Below are 16682 nucleotides of genomic sequence, written 5' to 3'. Positions count from 1 at the left end.
AACCTTGGTTCCCCGGGCTGCCCTGGGTGCTCAGTGAGGGACCAAGGACGGGGGGCCTGGGTGCCAACACCCCTGCACACCCCCATCCCCCTTCCTCAGCAGCGACTGTGAGGTTCCTGCACTGGAGGCTCTCTGAGACCAATCCCCAGCCAGCAGCACAGCCTCTGAGCCTCGCTCAGGCTTCAGAATTCCAACCTGTGTTAACGTGAAAAGGACAGAGGTCAAGGTTGCCGGGCGGGTGTCCAGCCCGTCTTTGGGTGGGCTGAGCAGAGATGATATTTACAGGAGCCTCTGTTCGTCCGGACGCCAGGACTTCAAAACACCACCCTGAACTCCGGACACTGCCCTCGGCCGCGTCTGGACCACGCGGAGAGTTTGAAATGTCATCCACCCGGAATCTGATGCACATTATTGGACGTGTTTGTGTAGACTGTCACGTTTTAGATGAAAGTGTTTCATATACCATGCTCCCCATCATGTCATCAAAGCAGGAGGCACTCAGTCTGAATTAGCCATTTTGGTGTATTATCCTAATAGAGCATTATTTTTAAACTACCGCGATATTTTAATTACATTCTCAGCATGAATCATTAGGTACCTCAGTGAAAAGGCACTTCTGACTCTAATTGCATGCTGAAGACCTGCGACAGTCCATGACCGTGAGCCCAGAAATGGCCCGACAGGCCGGCGGTTCCAGCTGCTCCCCACGCACAGCACCGGCCGTGTGAGACGGAGCAGGGTGTAGGGGGTGTTCTCCTCGGAGCTCATCCCACCCTCTGGATTAAGCCCCAGCACACACCAGCGACTCTTTGGGGCTCCAGGGGAGCCCACGAAACTCCCTGCCCCCTTGGAGCTGGCATTCCAGCACAAGAGGTGCAAACTCGCCCACACGGAAGTGCTGCGAGCAGCCACAGGCGCAGCGTGGGGGGCCTGGGGCGCTGGGCAGAGGGGACCCTGGGCACGCATCCGCCCCTCTGGGCATCAGTGTGTCCCTCCCCAGCTCCCAGCACACGGGGCCTCCAGAACTCCTCCACAAGGATGCACTCTTGGTCCTGGAACACTCGTGTGGGAGCAGGACGCTCTCCGGCACAATCGCCCCCCATTGGTGGGTGAACCCCAAGCACCTAAGGCCACTGAGCCTGCCCACAAAGTGCCTGTGTGGTTCAGACAGCCAGGAGGCAACAGCCCGCATCCTGTGGTCCCTCTGGCCAATTATCTGCCGCCTCCAGCAGAGGGTCCCCCTGCCAGGCGAGCCCAGCTCTCACGTGGTTTCTCACGCGGGGCCCTCGGAAGACTCAAGGGTGGGCTGCGCTCTGTGATCGCTGCAGATGCACTCACGGAAGCCAGCTACTCTTCTAGGAGGAGACCCTCCATCCCCAGGCCCCTCTGGCGAGGATGCCTGTGTTCTGTCCGCAGCGGGTGCGTCCCTCCTCTCTGTGGCCTTAGTTCCGGGCAGGCAGGGGAAGCACCCCGCACCCACACCTGCCCTCCTCCCCACGGGAGGGCTGGCTCGTCACTGTCCGTCACTGGCAGGACACCACAGCCTCCCGCACCCTGGGAGCCAGCAGGTGCCTCCCCACCGGGTGGACCGCAGGCCCTTCTCTGAGCCCTGCTCTGGGAGGCCCGCGTAGACCGACCATCCTCGGGCTCTCTTGTGCTGGAGCCCCAGCGTGTGCCGTTCTGGCCCAGGAGGGGAAACGCAGGACGCAGGGCCAAGCAGAGCCAGCGCTCCCGCCTGGTTCCTGGGGTGGGGATGGTGAGGGTAGTCTTTGTGATTCCAGGGCCCGAGGTGGGGTGGGGGGTGTGTGTGGGGGTGGGGTGGGGGGTGTGTGTGGGGGTGGGGTGGGGGGGTGTGTGTGGGGGTAGGGTGCGGGGTGTGTGTGGGGGTGGGGTGGGGGGTGTGTGTGGGGGTGGGGTGGGGGGTGTGTGTGGGGGTGGGGTGCGGGGTGTGTGTGGGGTGGGGTGGGGGGTGTGTGTGGGGGTGGGGTGGGGGGTGTGTGTGGGGGTGGGGTGCGGGTGTGTGTGGGGGTGGGGTGGGGGGTGTGTGTGGGGGTGGGGTGCGGGGTGTGTGTGGGGGTGGGGTGCGGGGTGTGTGTGGGGGTGGGGTGCGGGGTGTGTGTGGGGGTGGGGTGGGGGATGTGTGTGGGGGTGGGGTGGGGGGTGTGTGTGGGGGTGGGGTGGGGGTGTGTGTGGGGGTGGGGTGGGGGTGTGTGTGTGGGGGTGGGGTGCGGGGTGTGTGTGGGGGTGGGTGCGGGGTGTGTGTGGGGGTGGGGTGGGGGGTGTGTGTGGGGGTGGGGTGGGGGTGTGTGTGTGGGGGTGGGGTGCGGGGTGTGTGTGGGGGTGGGGTGGGGGGTGTGGTGTGGGGTGGGGTGCGGGGTGTGTGTGGGGGTGGGTGGGGGATGTGTGTGGGGGTGGGGTGGGGGTGTGTGGTGGGGGTGGGGTGGGGGGTGTGTGTGGGGGTGGGGTGGGGTGTGTGTGTGGGGGTGGGGTGCGGGTGTGTGTGGGGTGGGGTGCGGGGTGTGTGTGGGGGTGGGGTGGGGGGTGTGTGTGGGGTGGGTGGGGGGTGTGTGGGGTGGGGTGCGGGGTGTGTGTGGGGGTGGGGTGGGGGGGGTGTGTGGGGGTGGGGTGGCGGGGTGTGTGTGGGGTGGGGTGGGGGTGTGTGTGTGGGGTGGGGTGGAGGGTGTGTGTGGGGGTGGGGTGCGGGGTGTGTGTGGGGGTGGGTGCGGGGTGTGTGTGGGGGTGGGTGCGGGGTGTGTGGGGGTGGGGTGGGGGGTGTGTGTGGGGTGGGGTGTGTGTGGGGTGGGGTGCGGGGTGTGTGTGGGGGTAGGGTGGGGGGTGTGTGTGGGGTAGGGTGCGGGGTGTGTGTGGGGTGGGGTGCGGGGTGTGTGTGGGGGTGGGGTGGGGGGTGTGTGTGGGGGTGGGGTGTGTGTGGGGGTGGGGTGCGGGGTGTGTGTGGGGGTAGGGTGGGGGTGTGTGTGGGGTAGGGTGGGGGGTGTGTGTGGGGGTAGGGTGGGGGTGTGTGTGGGGGTGGGGTGGGGGGGTGTGGCGGGGTGGGGAGGCCCAGGGGGAGAGGGCGGGGGGCCGCTGGCGGCTGGAGGTCCATGGAGACTCCTCCGCCAGGAGGCCCGTATCTGCAAAGCCCGCCGGCCCGCGTGCAGGGGAACGCCCCGGGCCAGGCGGTGACGGCCTGAGCAGCCTGAGCCAGCGCCGCCTTAACTGGAATGGAGCCTGCGAGGGCTCCGAACGTCGGCAACCCCGCGGGTGGACACTGGCGGCGGGGTCCTCTCCACTCCCTTTACTCTTGCTTTTCCATCCTGGAGGCCGCTTCCGGGAGCTTCGGCGCGGCTCTCGGGGTCCCCTGTCTGCAGTGCCCACCAATCTCCCCCACGCTGGTTCTGGGCAGAGCTGCCCCGACCCCGCGCACCCCTTTCCTCGTCTCTATCTGACCTCCGTTTGTGGGCAAGCATCTGGCTCCCTTGCCTCTGACAGCAGATTACCTTGGGGTCCGTCTCACTAGCGCCCCCTCCAGGAGCCCTGGGGAAGTGCGTCTGCCCGTGGAGGAGAGCCCGGGGCAGAGATGCGCCTGTGAATGAGGCCGGCTCGCCCCCTGAGGAAGCCACCCCCAAGGTCAGAAGCCGCGGTCCCCCTGCAGCCTCGGCCTCACGCCCCCTGCTTCAAACAGTGATGGTTGGGAGAAGTGTCTGAGGGTGTGAGCCCTGCAGGGGAAGTGCCGGGGTTCAAATCCAGACTCCACCGCCTAGCGGACTTCAGGTCCGCACCCCGCCCCCGCACCCCCCCAACCCCCGCGCCCTGCACAGCAGGGAGCAGGCCTGGCTCGCAGAGATGCTGGGACCCGCTGTGCGGGTGCGGCCTGGCAGGGAGCCTTAGGAGCCGTGGGCGGCTGCTCCTTCATAATAAACAGGATGTCAGGGCCCAAGGGACAGGCCCTGTGGCCTGTCCGTCGGGCCTGGTGTGAATTTCATCACCCGCCAGCCCTGCCGCATGGCTTCAAACAGACACTGTGGACCGGACACCTGGACAGCATAGCACAGCTTCGGGAGGGGGCGGGAGGGGGCCCTGCCCTGGAGAAGGCCGCCAGCTTCCTGGCGCTCCTGTGTCCTGGTGCCCAGCATCGGAAGAGCAGCCACTCTCGCCCAGGCCCTGGTGGGTGTCTGCGCATCCCTGCTAATCTCCAGTAGGTCGCCCGCCACGGGGAGAGAACTGTGTGAGGTCTGCGCAGTAGCTGAGACTCAGAGGTTGAGTAACCGGCTTGGTGTCCAGGTCAGTAAGCAAAGGATTGGGCCCTAAGACCAAGCCTGATGTGCGATTAAATCAACCCACCCAAAAAATAGGCCGAAGACCTGCACAGACATTTCTCCAAAGGAGACATACAGATGGCCAGCAGGGGCATGAAAGGATGTTCAGTATCACTACTTATTAGAGAGATGCAAATCAAAATTAAAACGAGGGATCACCTCCCACCGGTCAGAATGGCCATCATCAAAAGTGCACAGTAGCGAGTGCTGAGACGGCGTGGAGAAAAGGGCTTCTCGACACGGTCGCTGGGGATGCGAGTGGGTGCAGCCACTATGGAGAACAGAAAAAACTTAAAAAACTAAAAATAGAGTCACCATGTGATCCACCAGTCCCACTACTGGTATAAGTCTGGAAACAATGAAGACACGAACTCACAAAGATACACGCACCCCAGCGTTTACAGCCACTCTGTTCACAATAGCCAAGTTACGAAAGCAGCCTGAGTGCCCGTCAGCAGACGAACGGAGAAAGAGGGCGTGGAACACAAATGCAGCGGAACAAACACTCGGCTATGCAAAGCGAGCGATGCTGCCATCTGCAGCAACATGGATGGGCCTAGAGACCAGTACGTGCTTAGCAAAACCGAAGACAAATACCGTATGATCACGTACATGTGGAATCCAAAAAATAACACAAACAATTGTATATGCAAAACAGAAAACACTGATATAGAAAACAAACCAGTGGTTGCCAAGTGCAAGAAGGAAGTGAAAGGGATCGTGGCTCAGTCGTGTCTGACTCTTTGCCACCCCACGGACTGTACCTCGCCAGGATCCTCTGTGCACGAGATTTTCCAGGCAAGAAAACTAGAGGGGGTTGCCATTTCCTCCTCTTTAGCCTACTTAAAGTCGCTCAGTCGTGTCCGACTCTTTGTGACCCCATGGACTGTAGAGTCCGTGAAGTTCTCCAGGCCAGAATACTGGAGTGGGTAGCGGTTCCCTCCTCCAGGGCATCTTCCCCATCCAGGGATCAAACCCAGGTCTCCTGCATTGCAGGCGGATTCTGGAAGAAGGAAGTGGGGAGGGTCCAGTCAGGGGTATGGAATTAAGAGGTAAAAATGACTGTGTACACAATAGGTAAGAAACAAGGTTATATTATACGACACAGGGATCGTGGCCATTATCTCGTAATAACTTTCACTGGAGTATTATTTGTACAAATACTGGATCACCATGCTGTACACCTGAGAATAATATAATATTGTAAATCAACTATACTGCAACAATTTTAAAAAAAGGTTTGATTATGTTGCTACTTCTCCAGTGGAACCATCTTATCTTTAGATTTCTGCAAGGTGGCTTAGCTTGTAAAATTTATACTTCCTTGGAAAAGAGGGGTCTCAACGTGGTTTTCTTTGCCTCTCGCTGTGATTAATGGTGCTGCAGTCTCTTCGTGTGCTCATCGGCCGTTTGTGTCTCTTCCTTGGTGAAATGTCTATTCACATCTTTGCCCATTTTTTAAACTGGGTTCGTGTCTTTTTGTTACTGAGTCCTAAAGGTTTCTTCTATATTCTGGATGCAAATCCTTTATCAGATACATGATTTGTGAATGTTTCCTCCCAGTCGGTGACTTGTCTTCTCATTGTTTTAAAGTATCCTTAGAAGAGCAGACGCTCTTAATTTTGATGATGTTCAATTTATCATTTTTTTCCTTTATAGATCACGCTTTTGGTGTCATGCTTAAGAAATCTTTGCCTCACCTTACATAAAAAATTTTGAAAAAAGTTTTGAATAACAAAAAGGAATAGGAACAAGGAGAAAAGACAAATGACTAAGTAGATCAAAATATTTGAACTCATATCATAAGGTGCTAATTTGTCTAGTAGATAAAGAACTTCTAAAGTCAATAAGCAAAAGACCAGCCATCTAGCAGAATTAATGGCAGAAATACAGCAGACAGAAGATAGAGAATGAAATACAAACGCCTCTCGTACGTAAGACTCCTAACTTCCTCATATAAAGAAAGATGTAAATTAAAACCATAGTGAGAGCCACTGTTTCCCTCTCAGGTTGTCAAAAATCAAAAGTGAAAGTAAAAGTCACTCAGTCGTGTCTGACTCTTTTCGACCCCATGGTCGCAATTCCATCCAGTCCATGCAATTCTCCAGGCCAGAATACTGGAGTGGGTAGCTGTTCCCTTCTCCAGGGGATCTTCCCAACCCAGGGATCAAACTCATATCTCCCGCATTGCAGGCAGATTCTTTTTCAGCTGAGCCACATGGGAAGCCCAAGAATACTGGAGTGGGTAGCCTATCCCTTCTCTAGCAGATCTTCCTGACCCAGGAATTGAACCAGGGTCTCCTGAATTGCAAAGTGGGATAAATTCTATGGAGAGAAATTTGGCAATTTCCTATCAAAAATTCATACACTTTTTTACCCACGAATTGCTCTTCAAGAAACTTGCCTTTTATAAGTATTGACTCAGTGCAAAATATGTGTGTTCAAAGACAGCATTAGCACCTTCAGTCACTTCCTGCTCCTATAAATACACCAGGAGGTGTTGTAACACAGGTCCCAACATACTAATTCCAAACCGGCTAACTGTAGGATTTGCCAGAATCAATCCCAAAGCCTACTGTATTGAAAAAAGGAGGCAGGGTCCCAAAGAGTGAACTCGGGTCCACTGGTGAGGATGCCCCAGAAATGCAGTCTGCTCCTGCAAGGGGCACGCAGTGTCGGTTTCAGCGTTCATTCCTCTGATGGGATTTATTGTAGTAAAATCTTCTGAAACCCACTCTCTGCGCCCTGGTTCACATGGAGGTTGAAACAAAGCTCCATGCTGTTCATTATTTAAAGTAGCAGGAAGTAGACAGTAGACATCGCTAAAGGAAGGCAACACCAAGGAATGCTCACACCACCGCACAGCTGCACGCGCCTCACACGCTAGCAAAGAATGCTCACACCACCGCACAGCTGCACGCGTCTCACACGCTAGCAAAGAATGCTCACACCACCGCACAGCTGCACTCGTCTCACACGCTAGCAAAGAATGCTCACACCACCGCACAGCTGCACGCGTCTCACACGCTAGCAAAGAATGCTCACACCACTGCACAGCTGCACGCGCCTCACACGCTAGCAAAGAATGCTCACACCACCGCACAGCTGCACGCGCCTCACACTACCACACGACTGCACTCATCACACACGCCAGCAAAGTCATGCTCAGAATTCTCCAAGCCAGGCTTCAACAGTACGTGAACTGTGAACTTCCAGATGTTCAAGCTGGATTTAGAAAAGGCAAAGGAAGGAGAGACCAAATTGCCAACATCCGCTGGATCATCGAAAAAGCAAGAGAATTCCAGAAAAACATCTACTGCATTATTGACTATGCCAAAGCTTTTGACTTTATGGATCACAACAAACTGTGGAAAATTCTTAAAGAGATGGGAATCCCAGACCACCTTACCTGTCTCCTGAGAAATCTGTACGCAGGTCAAAAAGCAACAGTTAGAACTGGACATGGAAAAATGGACTGATTCCTAATTGGGAAAGGAGTTCTTCAAGGCTATATATTGTCACCCTGATTATTTAACTTATATGCAGAGTACATCATGAGAAATGCCAGGCTGAATGAAGCACAAACTGGAATCAAGATTTCCAGGAGAAATATCAGTAACCTCAGATATGCATGTGACACCACCTTTATGGCAGAAAGCCAAGAGGAACTAAAGAGCCTCTTGATGAAAGTGAAAGAGGAGAGTGAAGAAGTTGGCTTAAAACTCAACATTCAGAAAACTAAGATCATGGCATCCGGTCCCATCACTTCATGGGAAATAGATGGGGAAACAATGGAAGCTGAGAGACTTTATTTTCTTGGGCTCCAAAATCACTGCAGATGGTGACTGCAGCCATGAAATTAAAAGATGCTTGCTCCTTGGAAGAAAAACTATGACCAACCTAGACAGCATATTAAAAAGCAGAGACATTACTTTGCCAACAAAGGTCCATTTAGTCAAAGCTATGGTTTTTCCAGTAGTCATGTATGGATCTGAGAGTTGGACTATAAAGAAAGCTGAGTGCCAAAAGATTAATGCTTTTGAACTGTGGTGTTGGAGAAGACTCTTGAGAGTCTCTTGGACTGCAAGGAGATCCAACCAGTCCATCCTAAAGGAGATTAATCCTGAATATTCATTGGAAGGACTGATGCTAAAGCTGAAGCTCCAACATTTTGGCCACCTGATGCGAAGAACTGACTCCTTGGAAAAGACCCTGATGCTGGGAAAGATCGAAGGCAGGAGAAGGGGATGGCAGAGGATGAGATGGTTGGATGGCATCACCGACTTGATGGACATGAGTTTGAGCAAGCTCCAAGAGTTGGTGATGGGTAGGGAAGCCTGGTGTGCAGCAGTCCATGTGGTCACAGAGTCAGACATGACCGAGCAACTGAACTGAACTGAGACAGCATTATGGGGCTTCCCTGGTAGCTCAGCTGATAAAGAATCTGCTTGCAATGTAAGAGAAACTTGTTTGATTCCTGGGTCAGGAAGATCTGCTGGAGAATGGATAGACTACCCACTCCAGTGTTCTTGAGCTTCCCTAGTGACTCAGATGGTAAAGAATCTGCCTGCAATGTGGGACAAATGGGTTCGACCCCTGGGTTGGGAAAAACCCCTGGCAAAGGGAATGGCAACCTACTCCAGTATACTGGCCTGGAGAATTCCATGGACAGAGGAAGCGGGCAGGCTACAGTCCATGGTGTCACTCCAGACCATGGTGTCACTAAGAGTCAGACATGACTGAGTGACTTGCAATTTCAGACAGGGTTATGGACTTCCCTGGTAACTCAGAGGTGAAGAATCCACCTGTCAATACGGAGATGTAGGTTCAATCCCTGGGTTGGGAAGATCCTCTGAAGGAGGGAATGGCAACCCACTCCAGTATTCTTGCCTGGAGAATCCCATGGACAGAGGAGCCTGTGGGCCATAGTCCATGGGGTTGCAAAGAGTCGGACACGACTTAGCAACTAAACAACAAGATGGTGTTACCTATAAATGAAGAAAAAAATGACTGGAAAGAAATAAACAAATTATCATAAATGACTAAAAATCACCATCTCTCATTTTTCTCTTCTATTTTTCACAAAATATCTACGATCAGTATGCATGTCTCTTAGCATTTTATATCGGAGAAAGAAATGGCAACCCACTCCAGTATTCTTGCCTGGGAAATCCCATGGACAGAGAAGCCTGGTGGGCTAGTCCTTGGGGTTGCAGAGTTGGACACGACTTAGGGACTGAGCATGCATGCAGATGGCATGGAGACTGCCGGCTGTAAGCAGAGGGCTAGCAGAGCGGGTGTGCAGCTTGCTCCCTCGGCCCTGACTCTCCAGCCGGAAGTGGGTCTGAGATCAGAGCGGGGAGACCCCATGGGGGGTCTGCAGGCTGTCAGGGCGGGCACCCCCTCCTGGCTGCCTTGGTTCTCCCTTCAAGCAGCGAGAGTGGGTGTCAGGAGGCTGTCTGTGCACAGGTCAGACGGCGCGGTTCTCCTTCTTAATTAGCAGCATCCATCGCCCAGGCGTGTTTGTTTCACTCAAAACCTAGAGCTGCACCTGCTGCCGCTGCTCCTGACCCTTTCAGACACCGAGGGCGAGCAACTGCGCTCGCCACATCGCCCGGGTCCTAACCCGCGGCCCCTGGTCCCACCACCCCTCCTCTCACCTCCCACCATGTCCCCAAACCTCGCCTCCAATAATTACGCTGCGCATGAATCATTTTTTAATGTTTGGTTTAATACATACAGACTCTTTAAACAAAAAATAAAAAAAATCAGCAAACAGCATCACAATCTGGAAATCTCTTTCTTAACATAGAAAACGGTTTCTTAATGGCACAGGGAAAGGACTCAACAGCAAGCTTGACAACATAATTAGAAGATTGTTCCCGGGAAGGGAAGAGCATTCTTTATACAGCTCTTACTTCTCTCAATAAGATTATTCTCCCTGAATAGCTAATCAGCTTCTCCCAGCTTCCCAAATCCGCGTGCTTGAAGCCGCTCTCACAGCTCTCCTTACCCGCTAAATGGTGAACAGTGACACCTCCGAAAGGGAAATTTCAAGCGTTCCCGAATGTGAGCAAACAGCGCGATGCAGGCTGCGATGGCGAGCTCCCAGCAGATTAGCGGCAATTTAGGAAGATGGAGCTGTCACACCTGGTTGACAAGGGCGTGACAGCACCTGTGATCCCTGCTCCATCTCTGCTTTGAGTGTCACGTTTCAACAGAACGAGAGGAGCGGAGAAAAGCCCTTGGGGGGAGTCACTGGAGGTTTCCCAGCAAGCCTTTAGGGCACCAGGAACAAAGGGACCCCAGGGCTCCGGCAGCCGCTGCCCCCTGGCCGGGCCGTGGGTGGAGGGGTGAGGACCGAGCAGGGGCGGCCGGCCCTGGGGTTTCTGGGGTGACCCTGCCCTTTCCCTGCTCGGGCCGTGGCACCCGGTCCTCTCCAGGGTCCCGTGAGGGCTTCACTTCAGGATGGACGGTGCAGGGGCCCCGGAGGCTGCCGGGCATGCTGACATCGTCCAAACAGTCTGGGGGCAAGAAGGCCCCGAGCGGAGCACCCGGGCCCGGTGGGGGTGCTGAGTGAGGACACGCCGCCCACTCCAGGCCCTGGACTCCACGGGTGGCTACGGAGGATGTGGGAGAAGACGGCAGCCGCCTCCTCCCGGGGGAAGCCCCGGCATGCCTGCCGAGCTCGGAGCTCTGAGCGCAGGTCCTCCTGCTCGGGGAGACGCAGCCTTCCGCAGGCCATCGGGAGTGGTGAGCGCACCGCTTGGTGGCCGAGGACGCACTCGAGACAGCCGCCCTGACGTGGTCGCTTTGCGAGGGGGCAGCCCCAGAGCCAGCCTGCGCGGCTGGGGATTCTCACTCCCCAAACCCCACGGAGGGCCCTCAGGGTCTGCGGCTCTCTCTCCCGTGGCTGGCAGACACACTGGCTGGCAGACAGGGGCACAGGGCAGAAGCTTCCGGAACGCTGAGCCAGCTGGCTCGTGGGGCGCAGCCCTGCGGAGGAGCCCGGCAGAAGGGGCGTCAGGGCGGTGAGCCTCCCCTGGGCAGGCGGCCGCCTCGCATCAGCCTTCGGTGGCAATGTGTGCTCTGAGTCTCCGTGGAGGCTACCCCACCTGATGGAGAAGCGCCGCCCTCCTGCGCGTCCGGGGCGTCTACCCCGTGTTTAAGTAGGACGTTTCTGGGGAGCTCGTGGACGGGAGGCCGCGCCTGCAGTCAGGCGCTAACCCGTCCAGCTAACCAGCTCAGGGCGGGCGTGAGGGTCACAAGTGTTCCTGGGGAGAGTTGGGGCTCGGGAGCCCCAAGCTGGTCTCTGCACAGGGAGGGGACCGGGGCTCTGCCCCAGGGCGCAGCTGGTGTCGGCCCGCGGACGGCCGTGATCCCACCAGGGGAGCGTGGGCCGACCCCCACCCTAATGATCCGACGTCCCCATCCTGAAGAGAAGCGGCAACTCAGCAGCAGGGCTTCCGTCAGCCCTGGACAGACACGCGGAAGCGCCGCCTCTCCCGGCTCCTGGGTTGACATGCGCTGTCCTCCCAACGTGGCGCATTTAGCTGTGAATTCACGCCTCCCCGCGTCTCCATGCTTGCCCACGTCTTCCCTTTCCTGCTCCAGGCTCCCGCATAGCCTCCTTTTCATCTTGTCCCCCACGGTTTCCCACCACATTTCTTACCGTTCCCCTGGATGCTTCTTACATCCAGAAGCTCCTCACGTAACAGCTGCACAGGCCACGACATGCTGGGGTGCGGTCCCCCCAGAAGCCTGTCTTCTGGTTGTTCCTGGTGCCACTCAGCCCTCCAGCCACACGCGTCCATCCCATAAGCTCCCACTGACCGCGAACAACGCGGCCCAGCCCCACACTCTCATCTCACATCTGGTTTTCCCTGTAACTCGCTCTCTCTTCTCGCTCACTGCAAGAGCCTCGGGTACAAAGCCCACGATCCTTCTTTGCCTGCATTTTTCCTTACTGCCCGCAGCACTGCCGTATTCCAGCATTTGCTCATGCTGCTTCCAGCGGGTTGAAAGCCTCCAATTTCAGAGAGAATAGAATTGCATAATTGATGCAAATTAAACATCCTCCTCCATGGAAGATTCATTTGGGAAGTCCAGGGAGTAGCCTTCCAATTATTTTTGCATGTCACCCTCTTCCATCCAGTAAAACCCTTGTTATAATGAGATGATGGTGTTTATTTTCTCTCTCTAGCAAAGGACGATATCTAGGTTGAAACCTCTGACGACACCCCAGCTCAGGAGAGAAAGTTAGGCAGGACCACAGCTTCAGTCTGAGAATCCATAATAGTCTGTCCTAGCACAGCCCCCAAATATTCCCATTTCATTTCCTTTTATACCAGCTGAAGTCAGATTTGTCACTGGAGGAAGAACATACCAGATTATCGGATCATATTTGAAAGTACTCGGAACAGTGTGTCTTATTTTATGGGACAAGGTGTACTTCACATCATGGATTAACTAGCCTCCCATTTTGGGGCCAAATGTAAAGGAACACAAGCTTTTCAACTTAGAGAAAATGAACTGAACCCAAGCTGCTCCTTGAAAAAGTCAGCCATCACTAGCTTGATAACTTTAACTGAGATCCATAGACTAAGGGAAAAGGCAATCGCCCACTCAGGCTGGTGGTGGTGTTGCTGTTCAGTCTCTAAGTTGTGTCCAACCCTTTGTGATTCCACGGAATGTGGCATACCAGGCTTCCCTGTCCATCACCAATTCCTGGAGCTTGCTCAAACTCATGTCCATTGAGTCGGTGATGCCATGCAATCATCTTGTTCTCTGTCACCCGCTTCTCCTCTTGCCCTCACTCTTTCCTAGCATCAGGGTCTTTTCCAGCAAGTCAGCTATTTGCATCAGGTGGCCAAAGTACTAGAGTGTCAGCTTCAGCATCAGTCCTTCCAGTGAATATTCAGGACGGATCTCCTTTAGGATGGACTGGTTGGATCTCCTTGCAGTCCAAGGGACTCTCAAGGCTCTTCTCCAACACCACAGTTCAAAAGCATCAATTCTTTCACACTCAGCCTTCTTTATGGTCCAACTCTCGAATCTGTACATGACCACTGGAGAGACCACAGCCTTCTTTATGATCCAACTCTCGAATCTGTGCATGACCACTGCAAAGACCATACTTTTCTTTATGATCCAACTCTTGAATCTGTACATGACCACTGGAGAGACCCATAGCTTTCTTTATGATCCAACTCTCGAATCTGTGCATGGCCACTGGAAAGACCACAGCTTTGAACGCACGTGTACCTTGGCTGGCTGGTGATAACCTTGAATTTGGATTTTAACTCAGATTCCAAATGCTGACATCATCATTGTTTTTACACAAGCTGTTGAGAAAATAAACCAGTGGGACACGTTCTGATTCCCTGTCTATTTTGATTTTCCAGTTTCAGCACTGACGTCAGTAGTAAGAGGCACTGCAAGGGCTGGAGAGGCCTCTGCCCGCTCCTTCAGACGCATAGGCAGCCCATCAGCTGGTGGACAGTCGTAGTCAGAGCACAGTGGGCATCACTTTGAATCGAGTCTCTGGTCCCTGGCTCATCTGTGGAGAAGCCATCCACGCAGATGACCAGCAGCTTGGCTGGCGCCGGCTGCTCACCTCAGTGGCCCCCAAAGACCCAACACAGCAGCCTCCCTTTCATACCTGCCACAAATGTTCTCCTCGATCGAGGATGAGGTCACTGCTGCTGCTGCTAAGTCGCCTCAGTCGCGTCCGACTCTATGCGACCCCATAGAGGGCAGCCCACTAGGCTCCTCTGTCCCTGGGACTCTCTAGGCAAGAATACTGGAGTGGGTTGCCATTTCCTTCTCCAATGCAGGAAAGTGAAAAGTGAAAGTGAAGTCGCTCAGTTGTGCCCGACTCTTAGCGACCCCATGGACTGGAGCCTACCAGGCTCCTCCATCCATGGGATTTTTCAGGCAAGAGTACTGGAGTGGGGTGCCATTGCCTTCTCCGATAAAGTCACTAAATGTCGAGCCGACCCTGACTCTGTCCCCAGCACCAGAAGTGGCCGATCATCTAAGAATTCCAACTTCAATGAAGCTAGCACCACATTCTAAGGAAAACATCGTGTCTAGACTGAGAAGACTGGGCTTCAGTCCTTGGCTCTCGTCTGAAGGAAGCGTCCAAGAGAGAAAGTCCAGTGTCACCTCCAGCACAGGGAGGCTGTGGTCGGTTCTCCAAGGACAGCCCACTCAGGGGGTAAACTTAGAGGATGTCACTCCTCTTGACCTCAGGTAACAGAACCACCCCTGAGGAGGGCAGGGAAGGGATTTCTAGGTCTGAAGCTAGACAGTGGGTTATAAAGGCACCTTTTCAGCTCAGACATTAGACTGCTGCTGGCTGAAAGCGACAGGATGAGGAGACGTGAGAAACCACCGTGCTCTCTACGTAATGGAGACCGACGGACCTGGCCCAGGCTCACTGTGCGGGAGGAAATACTCGGTCTGCGCTGCGAGTGGATGAACCTCCAGCAAGCTCACTGTGGGGAAGGAAACACTTGGTCTGCGGTGTGAGTGGCTCAGTTACCACTAAGGATGGCCTGACTTGGTGCACTTAACACCAGTCGCCAGGGAAGGGGCATCTCACCGCTGGCTTCTCCCCTTCCATCAGTCTCTTATAATCCCCGCCCCCCCCCCCCAATACCAGCCTAGTTCCACGATTTCTGCCGGGTAAAACGATCACGACACCGCCCCTGGAGTGGGCCTGGGGGAGGACTGCTCACTGCTGACCTGTGTGGACGTGGGGCGGCGCTGCAGGGCCTGGCACCCTGGAGCCCGGACCAGCACCGAGGCCCGGGTGACCTGTCCGACGTCACCGGAAAGCAGCCTCCAACCAAGGCATCTGAAAATGGTCAGCCGGGTGGAAAGAAGCGCAACTTCCGGGTTCCTAGTCCGTTCACGTGTTTTGAAACGGAAACGGAACCTCGCGCTCCGACACGCGCTCCGACACGCGCTCCGACACGCGCTCCGACACGCGCTCCGACACGCACAGGTCGTCGGCGCCTGCTGACCCGGCCGCTGCTCCTCCTGTTTCTCGGTCACATGTGAGTCCTAGACTCGGGAGACCAACCGGAGAGCCGCGACCCCCGCCTGGCCGGGCAGACACACCCCTGCGGCTCTGCTCGCATAGCTTCCTAACCCTCGGGGCCAAAGACCGCCGTTCGGGGAGTTTCCTATTTTAGACTAAAAGGTGGAGAATAGAAGTTGAAAGGCAGAATTTCCTAGAAGTGTTCTGAAGACAGACCGAGGCGGCGGACGCCGGCCTGTGGAGAGTCTGGCTCCGTCCAGCAGTGTCCACGGCGGGAAGACTCGGACGTCAGGGCCCTTTTCACAATCAGTGACCCCTCCCTCTGCTTCCCGACTACCAGAGAGCTGCATGGTTGGCTTCAGTTACACAAGGTTCTTGCCCCTGTTAAAAGTCAATTTTACCTCCCCCTGAGAAAAGTCATTAATGCGTTAATTTGAAAGATTTTTTTTCAGAATCTTTCTGGAAGGTAGACTATCTCAGGGAAAAGAAAGAAAAAACAAAGTCTGGGTTCCTAAGCCTGGGGAGTGGAAGTTAGGAGGAGAGACCACAGTCCCCCCCAGAGATGAAACAGCAACTGTGAGAGGGGTGCACAGGCCTCAGTGGGAGGCCCCCTCCCCTGGGCGAGTATTGGGGAAGAACCCCTCCGTGCTTCCACTGGTTCCCAGGCAGCCTTCAAACCTGCCTCCGGCCTGGCCAAAGCCTCCTCCTCCGCCCAATTCTCTCGGAGGGGACCCTGAGTCCGCCGAGCCCCCGCAGGGCACCTCATCTGTGTCTCTCCTGGGTTCACGCATCTCTGGGCAGGAACGTTACCGCTCCCCTTGCACCCCGGCCAGTACCCTCTGCTGTGGAGCAGAGACTGGGTGTCGCTTGAATCCCGTCCTGAGTGTGTTGATAAAACTGATGGCTGGAAGCGCTGACAAGTTTCAGCAGTCAAAATGGTAATTATTAACTTTCCCGTTAGGTACTTGGCCGATGTAATTAATGACCTCGTGTATGATCACCTCCACTAAAGGGTAAATGCTGCCTCAGCATGTGGCGTGTTCTTCAGACAACAACAATCTGAGTGAACGCAGGAGGCATCACAGGAGTGGGTTTGGGGAAGAAGAACAGCCGTCATCCCTCGAGTCAGCCCAGGGAGACAGCACAGGCTGGGGCTTCGGGCCCCAGATCCTCTGCATCTCCTGTTCCTGCCATGTTAGATGACAGGCGGCCAGTTCTCCGCGGCTCCTGGGAGGAGGGTGCGATCACTCACGCTGGTCCAGCTCGGGGTGCAGACACGCGGTGGCGGAATGTCCCCGGCCGGCCAGGACGCGGCGCCA

Source organism: Bos taurus, chromosome 12 (assembly GCF_002263795.3).
Source record: "Bos taurus isolate L1 Dominette 01449 registration number 42190680 breed Hereford chromosome 12, ARS-UCD2.0, whole genome shotgun sequence".
In the NCBI taxonomy this organism is placed as follows: Eukaryota; Metazoa; Chordata; class Mammalia; order Artiodactyla; family Bovidae; genus Bos; species Bos taurus.
The sequence above is the reverse complement of the archived record's forward strand: the minus strand, read 5'-3'. Positions refer to the sequence as shown.